Source organism: Rhineura floridana, chromosome 16, assembly GCF_030035675.1.
Source record: "Rhineura floridana isolate rRhiFlo1 chromosome 16, rRhiFlo1.hap2, whole genome shotgun sequence".
Lineage (NCBI taxonomy): Eukaryota > Metazoa > Chordata > Lepidosauria > Squamata > Rhineuridae > Rhineura > Rhineura floridana.
This window is the reverse complement of record NC_084495.1, coordinates 29,977,130-29,996,921: the sequence shown is the minus strand read 5'-3', so window position 1 is coordinate 29,996,921 and position 19,792 is coordinate 29,977,130. Positions and strand designations below refer to the sequence as shown.

The following is a 19,792-nucleotide window of genomic DNA, read 5'->3' as shown; positions in this document are numbered from 1 at the left end:
TTACCTAGAGAGGTAGTGGGCTCTCCGACACTGGAGGCATTCAAGAGGCAGCTGGGCAGCCATCTGTTGGGAATGCTTTGATTTGGATTCCTGCATTGATCAGGGGGTTGGACTTGATGGCCTTATAGGCCCCTTCCGACTCTACTGTTCTATGATTCATCCAAAGCACATTGAAGTTGAGACTGATAGAGGTATTGTTGTGTTTTTCTCAGCAAGCACCTTGGTCACATTCTGTAGGTATGATAAACATGACAGCCATTCAGATCAGCCTGCCTGGGTCATGGGCTTCTAATAAATCTGACCAGACCCTGAACTGCCTCAGTGCCAGTGCCACAAAACTGAATGACTGTGAATCAGGAACATTTGCTGCACTCTCAACAATCCCAGTGGGACATTAGCTTTGTCTCTCTTGTCCCTTTAGATCTTAATTAAAGACTGCTGCTTCCTGTTAATTCTCCCTAGTAGCCTATTATAGCACCCTAGAGTTTTACTGTGTGCTCCACTGTCGGTCTTTAGAAGTGGGGCAGCGCTTGCTTCATAAATATAGTTATGAGCAAGAAGGATTGCTTTGATCTACATATGGGCTGCATTTTCTTGGAATCTAGCAATGATCCAGATGTAGGCATCTCTGTGCACTGCTGTGAACTCATTCAGGTTTTTCAGTTCAATCAGCTATAGTAATAGTCTTTTCTTAATGTTGATCAACTTGAAAAAAGGGCTGCTTCCCTGCCCAGTCAGTGCTCTTCTGCTGTAAGCTGCATGTGGCATTGCAAATGAGTTTCCATACTTCAGAGGTGGGGTATTGCAGTTTTTATGTGTGCAAATTATTTGGGCCCCTCCAGACAACCTGTTTATTATGCAGTCATCCTGATTTGCTTGCAGAAAGTTTATGCAAAAGTTTAGACTGTGTGTCTGGTCTTTACAGAGCATTGGTTCTGAGCCAGTGTGGTGTAATGGTTAGAGGAGTATTGGACTAGGACCTGGGAGACCAGGATTCAAATCCCTACTCAGCCATAAAGCTCACTGGGGGTGACCTTGGGCCAGTCACAGTCTCTCAGCCTAACCTACCTCACAGGGTTGTTGCAAGGATAAAATGGAGAGGATGGAAAACCACGTGTGCCACCTTGAGCTCCTTGAAGGAAAGGTGGGATATAAATGTGATAATAAATAAATAAGATTTGTGGGGAGACTATACAACAAAGAGCACCCATCCCAATTTGCTTGCATGATATTATTTATTTATTTATTATTGCATTTATATCCCACTTTATTCCAAGGAGCTCAAAGTGGCGTATGTGCTTCTCCCTCTCCAAATTGAATCCCCACAACAACCTTGTGAGGTAGGTTAGGCTGAGAGGCAGTGACTGGCCCAAGGTCACCCAGTGTGCTTCAGGGCTGAATGGGGATTCGAACCCTGGTCTTCCAGGTCCCAGTCCTGCACTCGAACTGCTACAGTAGGTGGAGCCAGAGCCAATGACAGGCAGAGCCATCCCCTGACTGGCAGCAAGTAAGAAGGCAGGGAGGTGGGGGCTGGCTGAGAGGAGACCCAGGTTGGTGGGGCAATGCCCCATTTGCCTAACAGACGAACCTCCACTGTTATCTGTAAGCCTCACCATGTCTGCTGGGCTGCAATCCTAACTCCACTTAGCTGAGAACAAGACCCATTGAACTGAATGGGAGTTACTTCTGAGTAGACGTATTTAGGATTGCAGCCTTCGTTATCCACTGGGTTTCACGCTTCCCAAATGTTCGGATGCATTTCTCAGCTCAGAACCCCCCACTATGGCCTTTGATCTTCAGGGGCAAAAGTGCCTCATGTCTAATGCTAAAACTGCGGCCCACATAAATGAGGCAGTGACTCAGATGTCACGCTGCAGATGCCTTTAACTTTTACGAGCACCATTTGAACACCCTTCTTGTTACGTTGCCTTGATGGCTGCTACCTGTGAACGGGATGAAGGGAGTTGGGTGGACCAGGGTGATGACAAGTCATGACTCAGGAGCACAGTTAGAGCCAGGCAGGCACTGACCACTTGTCAATCTCTCTTTGGGGAGCATTTCCTTGTTGAAAACAGTTAAGTAAGGTTTCTCCACCCCTCTGAGAAATCTACTGGGAAAGGGTACTCATCTGTGCCACAGCTGGATGGCTACCTCTTTCCATTGCTGAAATACAGAGGTGGGGAGGATGATGTAGGTCACTGCGGTGTACACAGTTGCCTTCCTGACCTAAATATTGTGTGCTCTTCTTGGGTGTTATTCATAGTTACAGCTGACTGAATGCTGTTCTACATCTGGACCTATTATCAGTCGATGAAAAGTGTATTTGTGTGTAACTGGGTTATATAAAATAGGGAGCCAATGGGACACAATAGCAAATTCTCACTTTTGTGCCTTGCCGTGACAATAGTGGGTTGTATGTTCTATTCAAGGGCACTCTGTTTTTAACTTATTCCAGAAAAGAAGGGCTTTTCCCTTCAAAGGCTGGGAACTAAGGTTGCCCAGCTCAGGGCCTGAGAATGATTCTGTATCTTTAGGAGAAGAGAAAGTCAGTCAAGTGCAGGTGTTCTTGCAACACTGTGATGGGAAAAACCACAAGGTAAAATCCTCCCTTCCCCCTGCACAACTTTTAAAGATATAGAAGATTTGGCTCCTGGGCCTCAGATTCCCCATCTCATATGTGTTTGTGTGTATATATTTTTCCCCTTCTAATCTTTGAAGACCTGGATACGTTTCTTCTTCCACCCAGAATACGCAATACCAGGAAGCCACAACAATCTCCAAGCTGAAATAAACAGCAGCAGCAGCAAAAAGACACTCAAATGGTCACTTTTACTTTGTGAAGCTTTCCATTTCCTATATTTTCTCAGGCACATTTCATGGCCTCTTTAAATGGAGGTTAATGAAACTCACAGCTACCTCTTTTGTGGATGTGTAAGCTCATTTGTTTGTAAAGTGTGTTGAAATGGAGTAACTTGAACTGTAAACATGTATATTTTGGTCATTACTGTGGTAAAACATAGCCTCATTTGACAAATACCTTTATTCACACTTCCCAAACTGTGAACGCTACAGAAATCAGGTGCCATTATTGCCTCCTTTATTTTTCCTCCGTGATTTTTTTTCCCCAGGGCTGGTTTTTGAAAGCCACACCTCACTGTATTCTCTCTCATTGCAAGCTTCGTGTTAATTACCTAAATGACACAGGATGGTGGTCCCTGGCATGTGGGCAGTCGCATGGGTGCCCCCCCACCAGATGAACCCTAACTTCCAGATTCCCAAGTTTTTTTTTTAAAAAAAAACAGTAAGTTTCTTGCATTTGCAGAACCTGAGATGTGAGGTGAAGTGTACCTGCACAATTGTTCTCATTTTTTGTGTCTGAGAAACTAGCCTGCTCCCCACCCCTTTGGTGTTTAATTTTGCCTCCCCTAGAAAAAATTCCTGTGGATGCCCATGAACAGAGGTTTGATGACTGGTTAAGGGAATCCCAAATAATCTTTTAAGAGCACAAAACAAAGAGTGATAGGGATGGAAAAATCTGTCCATTTTGGTTCCCTCAGTTTCCCATTTTTCCAATCTTAAATTCCGTTTTCCACATTTTTGCAACAATTTGCGAATTTTTTTTATTCTCATTAAAATTCTTCCAGATTTTAGTGCGAATTTCTCCAGCTAAACACGTTTTTGTATGCACATTTGACTAAGGCAGACATTTCTTGCGAGCAATTTTTCCTAATATAAGCACTTTTGTATGTTATTTTCACTCATATATTCATTACATGCATGTTTTCTCACAATACATGCATTTTTCTAAACAGTGTTTGGTTGAACAATTGCAGTGCAGAATTTGAATAAGTGCAAATTTTGAAGGATGGCTATGTTCTCATATTAGTTTGGAAAGTGGGAATTTGATCAATTCACCTTTAAATGTAAACTGAATCAAATTTCTCTTCCCATCTCTATTCAAAATAGACAGAAATCAATAGATTTAAGTAACTTGAATCCATTAAGTCCAATGGATATACGCTTACGACTTTGTTAGATATTACCCCAAATCTTTAATTATATTATCAACTCAGAGGCTGCTGAGATGCCTCTCATAAGAGAACAAAGGGGGACCCCAATAGAAGTATCTCCTGGCCCTAACTGGAGGCGCTGAGGACTGAACTTGGGGACCCTCTGCATGCAAAGCAAGTGATCTGTTACTGAGCTACAATCCTCCATCTCCAGGGTCAGAGATCCCCCCCATCACCTGTTAAACTGAGTAAACCAGAAATTAGACCTGGGACTTCTGCAAACACTTGTATTTTGAAATCTTATTATCTGTCTGTCTGTCTTGATAAACCAGGAGCCCCTCCTTAATCAATTTTAAAAAATGTATCAATGACTCTAACCACTTTAGTTGACTATACACTGTAACCCTGCTTTGAATACAAGGGATGTCCCTGCTGGGTTATGAAATGCTTGACGCATATAAATATAGTGTGTGTGCCTAAATGCAGAGTTAACTGGCTGGTAGGATTATGAGGTTCAGATCTGGAGGAGTCTCGTGCACCTTGAAGTAACACAAGAGGGAAAATTCCACAAGGTGTGGCTTCTCCGCCCACTACACAGCTTAAATAATTAAAACTGTTCCTAGCAACATTCTCCCATCAATGCAACTCTTAAAGGCACAGGAACTTAATCCAGGCCTAAACTTGGCAACTCTACTTGAATAGGCTGCATTGGGGGTGAAGGGAGGGTATCTGCCTCCCCAAGCGCAAGGAAAGGTGTTTGGGACAAGCTGTCCCCAGATTTGCAGGAGGACTCTTGGCAATCAGCTTTTTGTTGGGTCCCCTCCTACCTCAGTGGGCTGTGGCAAGCTTACCTGGCGCCAGGGAGGGCAGCAATGCTATGAATCAGTACCAGGCGGCTAGAAGCCATTTAAATTTCCCACATGCCCCAAAGCAGGGGTGAGGAACCTTTATCAGCCTGAAGGCTGCACTCCCTTGTGGGCAACCTTCCAGGGGCAGCATACCAGTGGTGGGCAGGGTCAGATGCAAAAGCAGGCGGAGCATTGTCTGTGACTCTTACCTTTGTACAGTAGGGTACATTCCAGCCATTCGAAAGGCATAGGTTTCTACAAACACACACACCTCCATTCTCCTTCTAGGCAAGCATGAGGCCTTAATACAGTTCAACCAGATAAAAGGTCTCAAGGAGGGTGTGCAGCCAGGTGAGAGCCCTGATAGCCAAACAGAGAGGTCTGGAAGGTCTCATGTGACTCCTGGGCCTGAGATTTCTCACCCCTGCCCTAGAGTGATCCTACATCGGGGAGAACTATGGAAAATTAAGATGGCAGCTCCCATATCCTTGGAGAAGGCATACGTCAGCAGTGGGGCCCTAGCAGCTGCCCGAGGAGGCCAGGCGCTGGCTCCTCTCATTAGGAGAGGAGAATATTCCATAGGGCTTTTAAATAAATAAATTGTGGAGCTCTGGGGGAATCATGAGCTGGCCTGGCCCTACCGTTAGGCACAGTGAGGTGCAACTGCCACAAACTGCAGATTCTGAGGGGGAGCGGTGGTGGTAGCCTCTGCTGTCCTTCCTGAACCCCCTGGCTGTTTACCTCTGTTGGAGGGTAAAGCTGTGTGTGTGTGTGTGTGTGCGTGACAGGTCCTATCCTGCACTCCCCAAAATAGCCTGCTGCTCGCAGGTACAGTGAAGGATGCTCTCTTCTTTGAAGAAAGAAGAAAGCTGCAATTCAGTCGGCTTCTGGGAAGGGGGTAGGGCTCCATCTTGTCTTTTGCTTCAGGCATCCAAATGTCTGCTGTTGAGTTCTCCTGAAGCAAATAAAAATGGGATCATTTTATCACAAGGTCATATATGAATTTATGGGATCACTTTGTGGCCATAAAAGTGTTTCGTTGTTTGCGCTTGGGGTGCCAGTTCTCCTATATTAGATGTCTCTGAGATGGGCCATTTTATCCGATTAGACTTTGCTCACATGCCAAAGTTGCTTTGTTTACTCTATCATCAGGACAAAGTTTATGAGAAAAGAGAAAAGAACAAGTTAGATGTTTAAAAGACATGGCGAGTCTTATGAAAACAAAATGGCCACAGTCCAATGGATATAAAATGGAATCAACAGGCTCAAAGATACTTAAGCCTGTGGGCCCCTCCAGACCTTTTACTGCACATTCATGAAGATTTGTGCTCATGGTGCTATCGGGGCAGTCACACACAATCTTGGTTTCAATACTGTTTGTGGCTATAAAAGTTTTGGGGCAATCACACTGCTTCATTTCCAATGATTGCATATCCAGCAACTTCCTGAAGAAATGCCATAATTTTTTGTACCATAAATGTTGTGGTTTATTTTTGTTCCAGTTTTGTTGCACTACAGCCCCTCCAGACAACAATAATGTGGTAGCATTCAGGAATCATCGCAGAACAAACAATAGCAAAATATATCTACCACTAATGCACCATTATTGCGTCAAGAACATGTTGCAGAATACTCCTGCATTAAAACACCAGCCTGGAGGGGTCCCGTGTTGGACTGTGACCATTGCTTCTTGGATGTGTTTTGTTTGAGCGGTTAGTGGTTTGTCTTCTCTGTGGATTGCTGAAGTCCTTGACTTGTATATGTCTCACAGTAGCATACGCCAAAGGTTAATTAGGTGTGTTCTAGTAAGGGATGAAACCTGTTCATTTCACTTTCTGTATCTATCCTGAAATTCTAGAAAGTCAAGTCTCCACCCTACTGTGGAATAATGATAATAATAATCTGTGCCCAGGTTGCTAATCCACTTATTGTGACATGGTTTCAGAAACTATACTTTGCACTGTGTGTTACTGGAAGTGATTTGTTTGTGGTTAACCCTGGGGAAACTACAGGAAAGGATATTTTCTTTCTCCTATTAGCCCAGTGTGGATGTAACACATCTAGATTGCCTAACCATGGTTAGATAAGAAGGAATGCTTCATGGGATCCCCTGCCCTCTTTTTTCTTCTCACTCATAGAGAACCTGGCTTCCTTTCATCTTCAGATGAAGCTTTGGTTTATAAGTACATCTCCTCTTGTATTTTTGCTTACTATGGCTTGCCCCAAACCACTGTTTGTACCCATGGATACATGCAAATTTGCAAACTATGCTTTGCGCTAACTAAGGTTAGCAAAAATGCTGATAAGGATGTAACACTCATCATAATTGGCTGCTGTATTAAAAATGAGACAGGAGTGTCCTTGCAGAAAGAGAGAGGAAAGGACTCTGGGAGCTTTGTATTCCACAACCATGTTAAGACAGAATGATGTCAGCACTGGGCTTCTTCCATATGAATGAATCCTCAGGGGCAGATTCTGCAGAGTCTTGGAGAGCTGCCAGAATAGGCAAGCAATCCTGGCTCGAGGTCATTACCAGAGCAGTTTGTGAGCCAGTTTGTATAGGGCAGGGGTGCCTAAACTGTGGTCCGTGGACCACCAGGGTTCTCAAGCTTAATTCAGGTGGTCTGTGGCATGTCTGCATTAAATGCATTGTTTTTTAATTGTATTTTATTACTTTTATTTCTTCCATTGTAGTACAGTATAGATTCATAACAACACAATAAAACACAATATGAGAAATAAAAGAATTAAAAAGCACGCAGCATCTAGTGTAGTACATTGCAATAGCTATAACAGGCAGAAAAATCATTAAGTGGTCTGCTAAGACCAGCAATTTTCAAGTGGTCTGTGGGGAAAAAAATTGGGAACCACCGGCAACACTTTCAAATCCCATTGATTTCAATGTGAAAGTAAAGCATGTGATTAGCATGTCTTTAATCCTTTGGACAGACTGTGGGCATATCTTCTATTCACAATGTACATATGATTGCATTCTGTCAGTAGGGAAAATGCAGTTACAAAAAAAGGGGGGAGGAAAAGGAAAAAAACAGTTACTTGTTTGTGCATGAATATGAAAAAAAGTTTAAAAAAATAGGTCACAGGTGAATACATACACATCATTTATGCATGAATATGAAAGACCTTTTAATGGCACAGTGAGACTTTTCTGTTTAGTAATGCCAAGGTGGTGTAAACCACTGAGGGAAAAAATTAATTTAAATAGTCTACAATAGAATGTGTGTGTGTGTGTGCATGTGTGTACACGCGTTCACACACACACTAATAACAATCTATTTTGAATAGTAATATAAATGGCAATGTAAATGTGCCTGGAAGATTCATATTTATTTATTGTGACTGCATGCATGTAAATGATCGCAAGGAGAGAGAGAGAGACATAATTATTACTTGCAAAAAATTAGGAAAGCATTTTTGAGGCCAAAAGAAACACAATTAGTTGTAGGTAATGGAAGGACATAGTTCACCTCTAGGCTAAACATAACGAGAAAAACAATGTCGTTTGCAATGCATTGAAGAATGTACCTTGTGATCATCATAACAAGTTCATCAGTGCTAGTAATTTTAATCTATGTTGATCATGGTTTTCATGGCTGTGCTTTGAGGAGGGTTCTAATATCTGCAGACTTTGTTTGTTTGTTTATTATCCTGCGCTTCCTCCCAGTAGGAGCCCAGGGCAGCAAACAAAAGCACTTAAAACACTCTAAAACATCATAAAAAACAGACTTGGGGGTGTGAGTTTCAGTTTAGTAACAAGCTTCTCGATTAAAAGCTATTCTTTTCATTCTCTTTTCTAAGAAAACGATTTAGGTTGAATCATGCCTGAATGAGAGTTCTTTCCATCAGCAATCAATCCCCTCCCCAATGTCATAGTCCAAGGATATAGCTGGGGAAGGAGTGGGAGGGGACAGGATCATAGCTACACCAGAAATATCCTAGGCAATTCCCCTGAATTTTTATCTTTCGTTTGAGATGGGGCCTCCCTAAGCCAGGGGAAGCCACTGTGGTGCCCTCCAGATGCTGTTGGTCTATGACTTCTTTGAGTCCCAACCAGCACGACCAATGGTTGAGAACGATGGGAGCTGGAGTCCAATGACATGTGGATGGCACCATGTTGGTTACCCTTGATCTAGCCCTTTCACTTGGGAGTCAAACTGAATGTTACCTTGGGAAATATGTGATCCCGAGGCCATGGGAAATGCAGGAATAACAGGCTCAAGTTACAGGAAGCCAGATTTCAACTGAACATCAGGAAAAACTTCCTAACTGTTAGAACAGTGCAACAATGGAACCCATTACCTAGGGTAGCCTTTCCCAACTAGTGGGCCACCAGATGTTGTTGGACCACAACTCCCATCAGCCTGAGCCAGCATTGCCAATGGTCAGGAACGATGGAAATTGTGGTCCAACAATATCTGGTGGCCCACTAGTGGGGAAACGCTGACCTAGGGAGGTGGTGGGCTCTCCAACACTAGGGGCATTCAAGAGGCAGCTGGACAGCCACCTGTCGAGTATGCTTTAAGTTGGATTCCTGCATTGAGCAGGGGGTTGGACTCGATGGCCTTATAGGCCCCTTCCAACTCTACTAATCTATTCTATGATTCCTATCACAATCAATGTTCAAGGCAGCTTACAAAAGCTGCAAACTGAACCAATTTTTTTAAAAGCACACATAACAAACCCTAATCTAACAGAGTCAGTGGGTGGAAGGGATAGGTGCTTAACAATCACTGAATCCAGATTCCAAATTCGAAGCCCAGCTCAAGAAGAGCCAATGGCAGGGGAGAGATGGAAAAGGGGGACAAAGCAGGACCTTCTTCCATTAGGAATGGATGAATGAATCTGCCTGGGGCTGAAGAGAGTTATAATCCAACAACATCTAGAGGCCGCCAAGTTGGGGACGACAGTCATATGCTAACAGTGAACTCATTCTCTGTGCTGATCCTTGGGCACATCCACACCATATATTGAAGGCACTCTTCTACCAATTTTACAGTCATGGGGAATCCTGGGTACTGTAGTTTGTTAAGAGTGCTGGGAACTATAGCTCTGTGAGGTCAGCACCCCTAACAAACTACAGTTCCCAGGAGTCTTTGGGGGAAGTCATGTAGCAAAAATGGCACCATCCACGCAAAAGAGGGAGGAACCAGCACTCTGTCTTGAGGGAACCCCAGAGCCACCCATTGAGGAGTGAGCATGCTCAGTGGCCACAGAGCAGTGAATGTCTGGAGTGGGAGGGACCAGGTTGGACTAGGTTGCCATATAGAATATCTGCTCTCTGTCTGAAGGAGACCCATCCTCTGTGCCCCCTCCTAATAATTTTTAAGCCACCTGAAAAGCTTCCTTATCACAACTTTCTGATCTAATTAATTGCTTTTTAAACTGTTTTAATTGTTATGCTTTTTAATGGGCTTGTTTTATTGTATATTTTAATTATGGTGGTGGTTGTTATGTTGCCTGCTCTTCACTAATAGGTCTCTGGGCAGGCTACAGAAATTTAAAATACAGTATTAAAAACAATTAAGCACATTATGTTCAGAGGAATAGTGTGGGTCCTGAAAGCATACATCTCAAGCGCCAAAGGCCAGGGGAAAGAGGTGTGCCTTTAGCATTCGCCGAAACTGTATAGCGAAGGTGCCAGAGGCACCTCTGTAAGGAGGGAATTCCACAACTTAGGAGAAAGCCCTCTTCTGAGCTACCATCCCCTGAACTTCTGAGGGTGGCTCCCTCTGCTGCTCTTCACACTGAGGGGTCTGTAGGGAAGGAGGCGGTCTCAGATATTTGGGGTCTAAGCTGTAATGTTTTAATGTTTCAATGGAATTGTTTTATTCGGTATTTTAATTTGGGTGGATATTTTATAATTGATTTTATTCTTGTAAAGAGCTTAGAAGCTATTTTGGCATGTAAGCAGTATGTAAATTAATATAATAATAGTCGTTATTAATAATAATATAACGATAATAATTTCTCCTGGCTAAGGGGCCTATATCAAACCAACATAAATTCTTAGGTTTGGCATTACATGTGGTTAATCACAATGCTTCCTACTTTTCCCCCCAGAGGCTGAATTCTGTATCCAGAGATGAATAAGCTTGTACTTACTCATCTCTGGATACAGTGGGCTGGGTGAATGACTTGATATTTCATTCTGAGTCAGAGGAGACTTGTAGCTGCATCTCTCTCGGTAAACAGAGGCATCGCTCTGAGGAAAGAATCAAGTCTGCTTGACACTTTAATTAGGAGAAAAGTCATGTTTGGGCTCTACTAGGCAAGTCCACAGAGGGCTGAAGTCAACAGTCCTTGTGCTGTCCTTGGATTGGCTGGAGGTAGCTGTGATGAGGTGCTATATAACTAGGGTTGTGTGATACACCAGACAATTGATTGACCTAGCTGATAACCAAATAAAGAGGTCATGTGCCAAGCAGTAGCTCCAATTTCAGTGGGGCAATGAATCCGCTTGGGGTTTTAGTCCTGCACCTTGGACAGCTGCTTGAAAGTTTGAATTAAAACCCGGAGCTGATTTACTGCTCCGCTGACATTAGAGCCACCAGCCTCCAATGATGCCAAGGAAGGCCAAATTCTGCAGCCAGCATAGATAATACCACTAAGATAGATTTGCACAACTTCACATTATTTATTTTACTTTTGCAGGTCATGGAGCATGGTGGTAAGAATTAAGCAGAGCCCTGGCCTCAGGGAACATTGACTGGGTCTATGCATGGTGGAACAGAATGAGGTGGTAGAACAGACTGTACCACTTCAGATTACAGGTGAGAGATACCATTTTTGAATTCTCCCCATACTTTTTTTTTAACCTCTCTGGGTGGCATTCAGTGCTTGTCCTACTCAGAGTAGACCCATTGAGGTTAATAGACATGACCAACTTAAATTCATTAATTTCACTGGGTCTCCTCTGAGTAGGACTTAGTTAAATACAACCCTTTGCAAGTAGGAAATCAGCACATCAGGGGAAAAAGGTTCTAAGTTATAACTTTGCATGCTGTGCTGGCTTTCTAATTGCAGGGTTTTCCCCCATACATAGGGAGCATTCAAAAAGTGAGTATTCAGTAATAAGACCTCTCCCCTTATTCATAGTCTGAAGTGGTACAGTCCATTATACCATCTCAGCTTCTGACAACCTCATTCTTCTTATTTGGTCACCTCTCACATGACTTCTGAGATAGCACCAAATGTAGTATATGCACCTTTTCAAGTGTATCTCAGCAAGCAGAAGAGCTAGTAACATATTTGTTTTAAATGAAAGCTGTGATTCTCTGCAAATCAAATTCTGCAGCTCTTACTGCATTCTGCATTTTCCTTTCGCTTGCAGTGGTGCAAATGTGCAGCATAGAGACAGACCTGGTTATCATGGGCAACTTTCCTCTTTTAGCAGAGCAGGCAGTTGCAGTGGGTTGGCAGGAGGTAACAAATTCATACCAAAGCACCTCATAGTCCTGTACTACTAAACTGGCTTGGTAGAATGTTGAAATTACGATTGCTGGCAGAGCACAACTGCACCAGGAAATCCCATCCTCTCTTCCTTGCAATTTATCCTAGCCATCCTGAGAGCATGAACTAAGTACAGCAAGGAAAAAGGCAATCTTCCTTGTTATTACTTCATGTGTTTCAGAACTAGTTGCAGTCTAGCCATTCCAAATCCAGTCAAAAGTTCCCTTGTGATGCTGAGATTTTCTAATCCTGCCTGTGCAACATGTACCCAGCAAGCCAAAATCAGCCCACCAGCTGTGAATTGTGACCTATTTTTTGAGGAGCCCCATTTTTTTTTAGTCCTGGTCATAAAGGGATGATCATGCCTGAAGCTTTCAACCATCCCTAAACCCATTCAGCCATAACTCACCCTTTCTTGGGGATGTTGCACTTTCCTGACAACTTTATTTGTGCTTGCAGAAAAAGGAGGTAGTCATGTGCCTGCAGACATTCAATCATTTTAAAGAGAGTTGTAGGCAGGGGTTGAGGAGAAATTTGATTCCATACCCTTTTTGAAACCACTGAAACACAACCATCCTATGAAATTCACACTTCTCTGAATTTTGTAATGCAGGTCTCCAGCCAAGTAATGTGTGCAAAAAGGCATATTCTGGGGTAAAGTGTGCATCAAAATGCATACAGTAGTGAAAATAATGTAAAGATGCATTATGCTAGGGTCAATTGCTTTGTGAAAATGTCTATATTAGGCAAAATTGCATACAAAAATGTGTATATTAGGAGCAACCTGCACAGTTTTTGGAAGCTTTTTAACAGCTGTAGGATGAGTATGCATTAATGTCTGTTTCCTACCACCTACGATACAACTACCTTTTCATCTATCTCTACGCCTGGTTGCATTGTAAGGCTTCAAATCAGCAGCACCAGGAAGCACGAAATGAAGATCTGCAAAGTCTGAGTGTAACTAGAAAAGGTGGTGCGCTCATCGGAGATGTAGTCATCAGAGGGCAACCTGTTTGACGTAGATCAAACTCCTCTACGCTCCAGAATAATGCAGTTGTCATGGTAAGCATTCATATTCCCCTTAGCAACTGTAGCGTTAAGTGATGGCAGAAGAAAAATCTCCAGCAATTTCTCCCAGGGCATCCCTTGATGTTTAGACGACTTTGTTTTTTGTTTTTTGTTTTTAATACCCATCTCTTCTTGATATTTTGTTGCAAAACTGTACTACAAAACCATTGTTTGCATTTCCAGTATGATTCATGAAGTAGCAGTCAGGCCTAACGATGTTTCCAGATTTAGATGTCATTGCTTGTGCATTGCAATTGCTATTCAACAACCCCCCCACCCCCACTTCTGCATATGTCATGTGTTTCCCCTCCCCTTTTTCTGAGCAGCCAGGGACTGCTTAGGTTGGCGGTGTGTGGGCATGTTGTGCATGCATTAATGAGATGGTTATCTCCAAATCGGATTCCACAGAAACCTTCTAAGGCTGTAAACACACCAGTTGCTGGAGTAAAGTGTTTTCATTAGCCACACCTGGAGGGGGAACGGGCTGATCTGCCAATCAGTTGCCAAATCTCTTTGAAGCTGAATTAAAAAAGAAGAAGAATCACTCAAGCTGATCCCACTAGGTTTTAGAGTAAAAAGGGGTAGGGTTTGATTAGTGTCATGTGCCCCCATTTTCAGAAGAGAGAGATGGAGACATACTGGAACTGGAGGAACAGTGAGTGTGCTTCTACCCTAAGTGAGGCGGCAGGCACATGTGATCCTAAGACCCAACCTCCATTTTGATGCTGGCTCCAGGATCTTTTTTAAGGGAGTGGGAGGTAAGGTTCTTGGACAAGATATCCTTATTGCTGGCTGAGCTTGGGAACCTTCTGTCAGTCCAAAGGCCGCATTCCATTCTGGGCAAGCCTCCAAGGACCACATGCCAGTGGTGGGCAGGGCAAGAGGCAAAAATGGGCACAGCAACAAATGTTACTCTTTGCACAGTGGGCAAATTTCTATACATACTCACACACAGGCAAGCAAGAGGCATTATTGGAGTTCAAGGACATGTTCCAGCCTGGCAAAAACACTCAGGGTGCGAAGCAGGGCCAGTGAAGGGTGTGTCCTGGGGAGAATTCCAAATGCCAAATAGAAAGGCCTAGAGGGCCACATTGCCCTCGAGGCCTGTGTCTGCATACCCTTTTTGGATCCCATCCATGGGCAGGCCCACCTCCTCCTTGCCACTGTAAGCATTATCCCTTCACTTGCTTTCTTCCTCTGGGACCAATCCATACGGCTGCCAGTGGAGAGAGAGAGGATGAAATGAATAAAGGCTGCTGCCCCTTTTCCATGCTCCTGTCACTGCTTGCTTGTATAGAGAGGGCAGGTAAACAGGCAACCACAGCAAGGAGGAGCAGCAGCTAAGCCAAAGGACTGCAGGTGTTGGCAGTGGACCCCCTGCTAGGTTGTGGGCCTCAGCACCTGCCCAGTGTTGACCCCTGATGCTGACCATGCCTCATCCGTGGCCACACCTAAGCTTTGGAACTCTCTGCCCAGGGAGACCCACCTGGCAGCCCTCCTGATGACATTTTGTCATCACTCGAAAACCTTGTTCTGAAGACCCTGCTTTGGTTCACTGAGCGTATGGTGTGATTATTCTGCCGCTGGTTGTTTTTGATTGCTTATTTGCTGTCTCTTGTTATGTTTGCTGATTTTCAGGTGCTGTTTTTAAATGCCTTTTTTTAACCACCTTGGATTCTTGTTTGTAAGCAGAGAAGGGCAGGTTTTGAATCTTTTCAGTAAGTCTGTTTTTAAGATGTTTTAGGGTTTTTTTAGTGTTTTGTTTGCCACCCTGGCTCTTTCTGGGAGGAAGGGCGGGATATAAATTTAATAAACAAACAAAGAGTAAATAATTAGATTTTCTTTGCCAACATTTGAGATAATTCTCTTGTATATGTTGTTACTTATGCAACACAGAAAGTGGAAGAGGTCCTTGTAATCTATATGAACCAGAGGGAACATGGTAGGAAGTCCCTACCTCATTACACTTGGATCTGGAACACCTAATGGTCTACATGTTTTGTTTTGAAATTATGTGTTGACTAATGAAGTATTTATCATTAGCTCTTTTCTATGTCCTGTATTGTCTTTTGGTATTTTTGATTCCTATAACTATTATATTCAGTGATCTGTGGCAAGGGGTGGGGAAGGGGCTTCGTCTTTTGTTTGTTTTAGTTTTATTATATCATGCAGTGCTCACTTGTGGAGGCTGTAATTGGTGTATATCTTCTTGTTTATCAAATGTCAATAAAAATTATGTAAAAAGAAAAGTGGAGGAGTTATACAGTGTAGAAAGTGGGAGGGTTCCATTTTAATATCAAATCAACATTATAGTCAAAGTAGGTTTTTTTAAAAGAAAAATTAACTTTTACCAAAAGATGCTAGACCCAGTTGAAACATCAGTTGGGGAAAAATGGTCTGAGTCCCGAGTAATTGGTAACTCGCGTAACTGCTCGCCAGTGGAGCCTGGTCCAAAAGAGTGAATGCGGCACTGCCGTGCCAACCGCATTCTGCCCTCAGCTAGCTCTTACCTGCCTGCCTTTACAACCAGCCCAGGAGGTGGCGGCACTGGCTGTCAGCTTCCCCCTCTTTTGTTTTAATGTTGCCCCTGTAGAACTCAGCAGGGAAGAGGATGAAGGCAAAACTAGAATTAGCTGACTGCCATTGGCTCTGCTTCCACCTGTCACCTGCTCCACCTTCCACTTACCATTGGTCTCCTAGCCTTCTGTCCTACCAGTCCCAACAGGCACCAACCACCACTGCTCCTTGCAGGAGGTCCACGGAAGTTAATTGCCCTGTGCAGCCTTTGTCAACTTGGTGCCCTCCAGATGTTTTGGATTACAACAACTCACTCCCACCAGCCCCAGCCAGCATAACTGTGCTGGCTGCTGATGAGAATTATAGGCCAAAGCATTTGAAGGGCACCACATTGGTGAGGGCTGGGCTGGTATATAAGGGTTTCCAGCTTGTTTCTCTGTGCCATTTGTGGCAAAGGGTGGAGTAGGTTCCTGTAGATGGTGGCACCCAGAAGGAGGATAGACAGTTTTATTTAGGATAAATAAAGCAGCCAGGACAAAGAACAACTGAAGGTACCAAAACATATGCACCAAAATAGTAGTAACCCTTAAAAAAACCTTTTAAGTCACAAAGTAGAAAAAATAAACCTTGAATCTATTTACCTTGGGTTTTTTTGATATGTGCGAAGAGGTTATAAGAGCACGTAATTATAACCATGTAAATTAAACACGATCTGATTCCAGCCCTAGCCCTGCCTTAATTAGCTTTGACCAACATTGCTGATCTTGAAATTCCTGTTTAGGTGAGGATATGCCTATAAAACTTTCTCAGAAATTCCCAGCTAAGTTAGAAACAAAAGGAATATTCATAAAAATATAAGGACTCGTTGTTTCCACAGCACAAAGTGGATTAATTTGTGCAAGGGTTTTTGTGTGAATCTGCTAATTCATATGAAAACAGTACCTTTGTTGACATTAGAAGAGAAATGCCATCTGAGGACGGAAGAGAATTCATCTTCATTCATAAATGGCTTTCAACACCTCCTCTGATCACATGGGAATGGTATGCTCTTCAGTGTGTCTGAATGGCTGTACAATCCCAAGTACTTCCCATTTCCCACTAACCCCTGGACACAAAGCCACATTTAAATATTTCAAAGTTGATTGAAGTGAAGGAGGCCAAACTTCACTGAATAGTAAATACTGTTGGATTGTGATCTACTTTTAGAAAAATATGTTACAGAAATAATTGCTCTTAGTTTAATACAACTTAGGGAGTTTTTAGACCAGGATTACACTTTGACGGTATAGTGCTGAAGCAAAACACCGCAATTCTGATAGGTATACCCCCAAGAATGAAAAAAATGCAAGTAGCTGTTGATCTGTTACAGGAGTGGGGAACCTTTGGCCCTCCAGATGTTGTTGAACTACACCTCCCATGATCCCTGCCCATTGGCTATGCTTGCTGGAGCTGATGGGAGTTGTAGTTCAGCAACATCTGGATGGCAAAATGTTCTCCACACCTGATCTTGTGTGTGTATGTGTATTAGGATGAGCTGATAATAGGCTGGCAAAGGGTGGTGTAGTGATTAGCATGTTGGAATTCAGCTGGTGAAACTTGAATGCACATCCCTGATCAGCCATATGGCATGACTGCATTGCTGTGCATACTGACCTGGAAGGAAGCTCCATTGAAGTCAGTGGTACTTAGTTCTGACTGCATAGGTTCAACTTGTAAAACCCATTGAGCTTTAACAAAACATCTTCAGCAGAGTGAAATGCAACCTTTTGCTTTTAATTAGAAATGCAAACAATTTTGCAAAGAAATATTTTACCATGTAAACTGCCAGTGTAAAGTTGGAATCCCACCAAAATGAAGTATTTAGTCTCTGCTTGTTTACTTTTCTCATTCTCTTGACTTTGAATGCTAATCTGTCACAAACCATAGTAAAACCTGAAAGACTCATTATCACTTTCTTCACTTGCAAGAGCAAGGAGGGTTTAATTGCCGTGGTGCTCCAGCAGATATCACCTCTCTTGCTCTGAAAAAGTCCAGGAGCTGCCATTCTTGCCCTTCCCACCAGCCCACTACAGGACTACATTTGAGAACATGCACTACAATTGTTACTAAGATATTCTGAGGCATGGGGGTATAGATTATGCTTTTTAAAATAGTATTTCTATAGCTGCAAAGTACTTTCCAAGCAAAAGGATGTTGGCCCTTTCTCATCTGCCCTAACTTCCGATTTGTTTCCAGGCCCAGTTCACATGCAGGTTTTGACCTATAAAGCTCTAAACAGCTTGAGACCCCAGTATTTAATAGAACACCTCCTCCTAGATGTACCTACCTATACCCTAAGGTCTTTATTTTATTATTTTATTTATTTCATTTATACCCCGCCTTTCTTTTCAAGATAGAAACTCAAGGTGGCTTACATATGGTTCCCAGGCGGTCTCCCATCCAGGCACTGACTAGACCTGACCCCCTGGCCTCATGTGCCTTCAGACCATAGCCTGGGACCAGGCCTTCTACAGAGGCCCTTCTGTGTGTGCAGTGTTCTGCCTCCACTCTCAGGGGCAGTATGACTCTGAATGCCAGTTGCTGGGAATCACAAGTGGGGAGAGTGCTGTCACTTTCAGGCTTCTCATAGGCATCTGGCTGGCCACTATTTGAACATGACACTGGACCAGATGGGTCCGCAGGACTCTTTTATGTTCTTAATCTGAACCTTGGAGAGTAGCCCCAAGAGGGACTTTTCTGTGGTGGCCTGAGCTTTAGAATGCTATAGCCTGCCTACTGCCCACATTCCTGTCTGTTAGATGCCGGTTAAGACTTCTCTGTTCTCCCAGGCTTTTAAAAGTCCCTGTGATAGAATTGGTGGTTTTAATGTAGGTACATCATGGCTGTTGTAATTCCATGCTGTATATAATATTTTATTGTGCTTGTTTATATTTGGGTTTTCTGCACTGGTCATCCCTTAAGTTTATTGCTGTTTTTATTCTCATCTTATTTGTATGACACCTGGTGAGGCATTTCATTAAGCTCTTGAATTATTTAACCACAAAAATAACATTTTCCACTTAAATTAAGCTGCTGTGAAATTAAGAATGTTAACCAAGAACAGACTTTTGTGCAAAAGGATTGTGAACTCAGTTCAGTTCTGGAACTGAAAACAAGTTCCTTGGCTCAGAATCGGCTCAGAGACACCTTGTTCTTTAATTCTAACTCTTATGCCTTCAGCATCTGGCTCTGGTTGGTACATCCTGGGGTTCTAGAAAAAAGCAAAGTAGATCTGACAAGGCTAAAAGTCTGTCCAGATTCTAATGAGATTTAGACGAGTAATGAAGCAAAGAAGGAAGTCTTACAAAAGCAGTTTTTGAGAACTTGTCTTTTCTCAAACATGTCAAAAGTTGATGCAAACAGAGAAAGAACAAGGGAGAGAATAGAAAAATATAGTTTGTATGACGTAATGTCGAGGCTTTAGTATTTTGCTTCCACAGCAATGCCGCAGTTGATTTCAAGCAGCTGTCCCTGAGCTTATCTGACAAAGCAGTTCCATGTACATTCTAGAGGCTCCATTATGGATTCCCTTTAATTGGTGTGCATGCTTGAACTTTGCATTTGCTGTCATCAATTTTCGAAGGACTACACTTTCATTTTTAATGGAGCTAAATGTACTTTTACCTCTTGCTGCTGTTGTTATCCCTTTTTTCTGTTAGCTAAATTACCTGTGTAGTCAATACAATATGAGGAAAGCTGTCCTATACTGAGGGTGCTTCCAGACTGTCTCTATTTTTGGGTGGGATTCAATAATACAGTGGCAAATCCAGGTTGTGCAGTTATAGTTGATTAGGAAGTCTTGTGAAACAAAACTGTTTCCACAAAATATTGGGCTTTTTGTGA

The 19,792-nt window shown here is 42.9% G+C and overlaps 1 protein-coding gene across 9 annotated transcripts in view; it reads left to right on the top strand.

The window, feature by feature from the left end:
* The window catches only part of PASD1 (PAS domain containing repressor 1), a 143,966-nt gene that overhangs the window by 7,213 nt on the left and 116,961 nt on the right, over window positions 1–19,792 (top strand). Inside the window, exons 2-3 of one of the 9 annotated variants that reach the window (XM_061598972.1) lie at window positions 11,528–11,543; window positions 13,229–13,387. The exons of 5 other annotated variants lie outside the window; for them this stretch is intronic. The gene's annotated coding sequence lies outside the window, so the exon portion shown is untranslated. 3 more of the 9 variants (XM_061598970.1, XM_061598973.1, XM_061598977.1) reach the window with 3 other exon arrangements.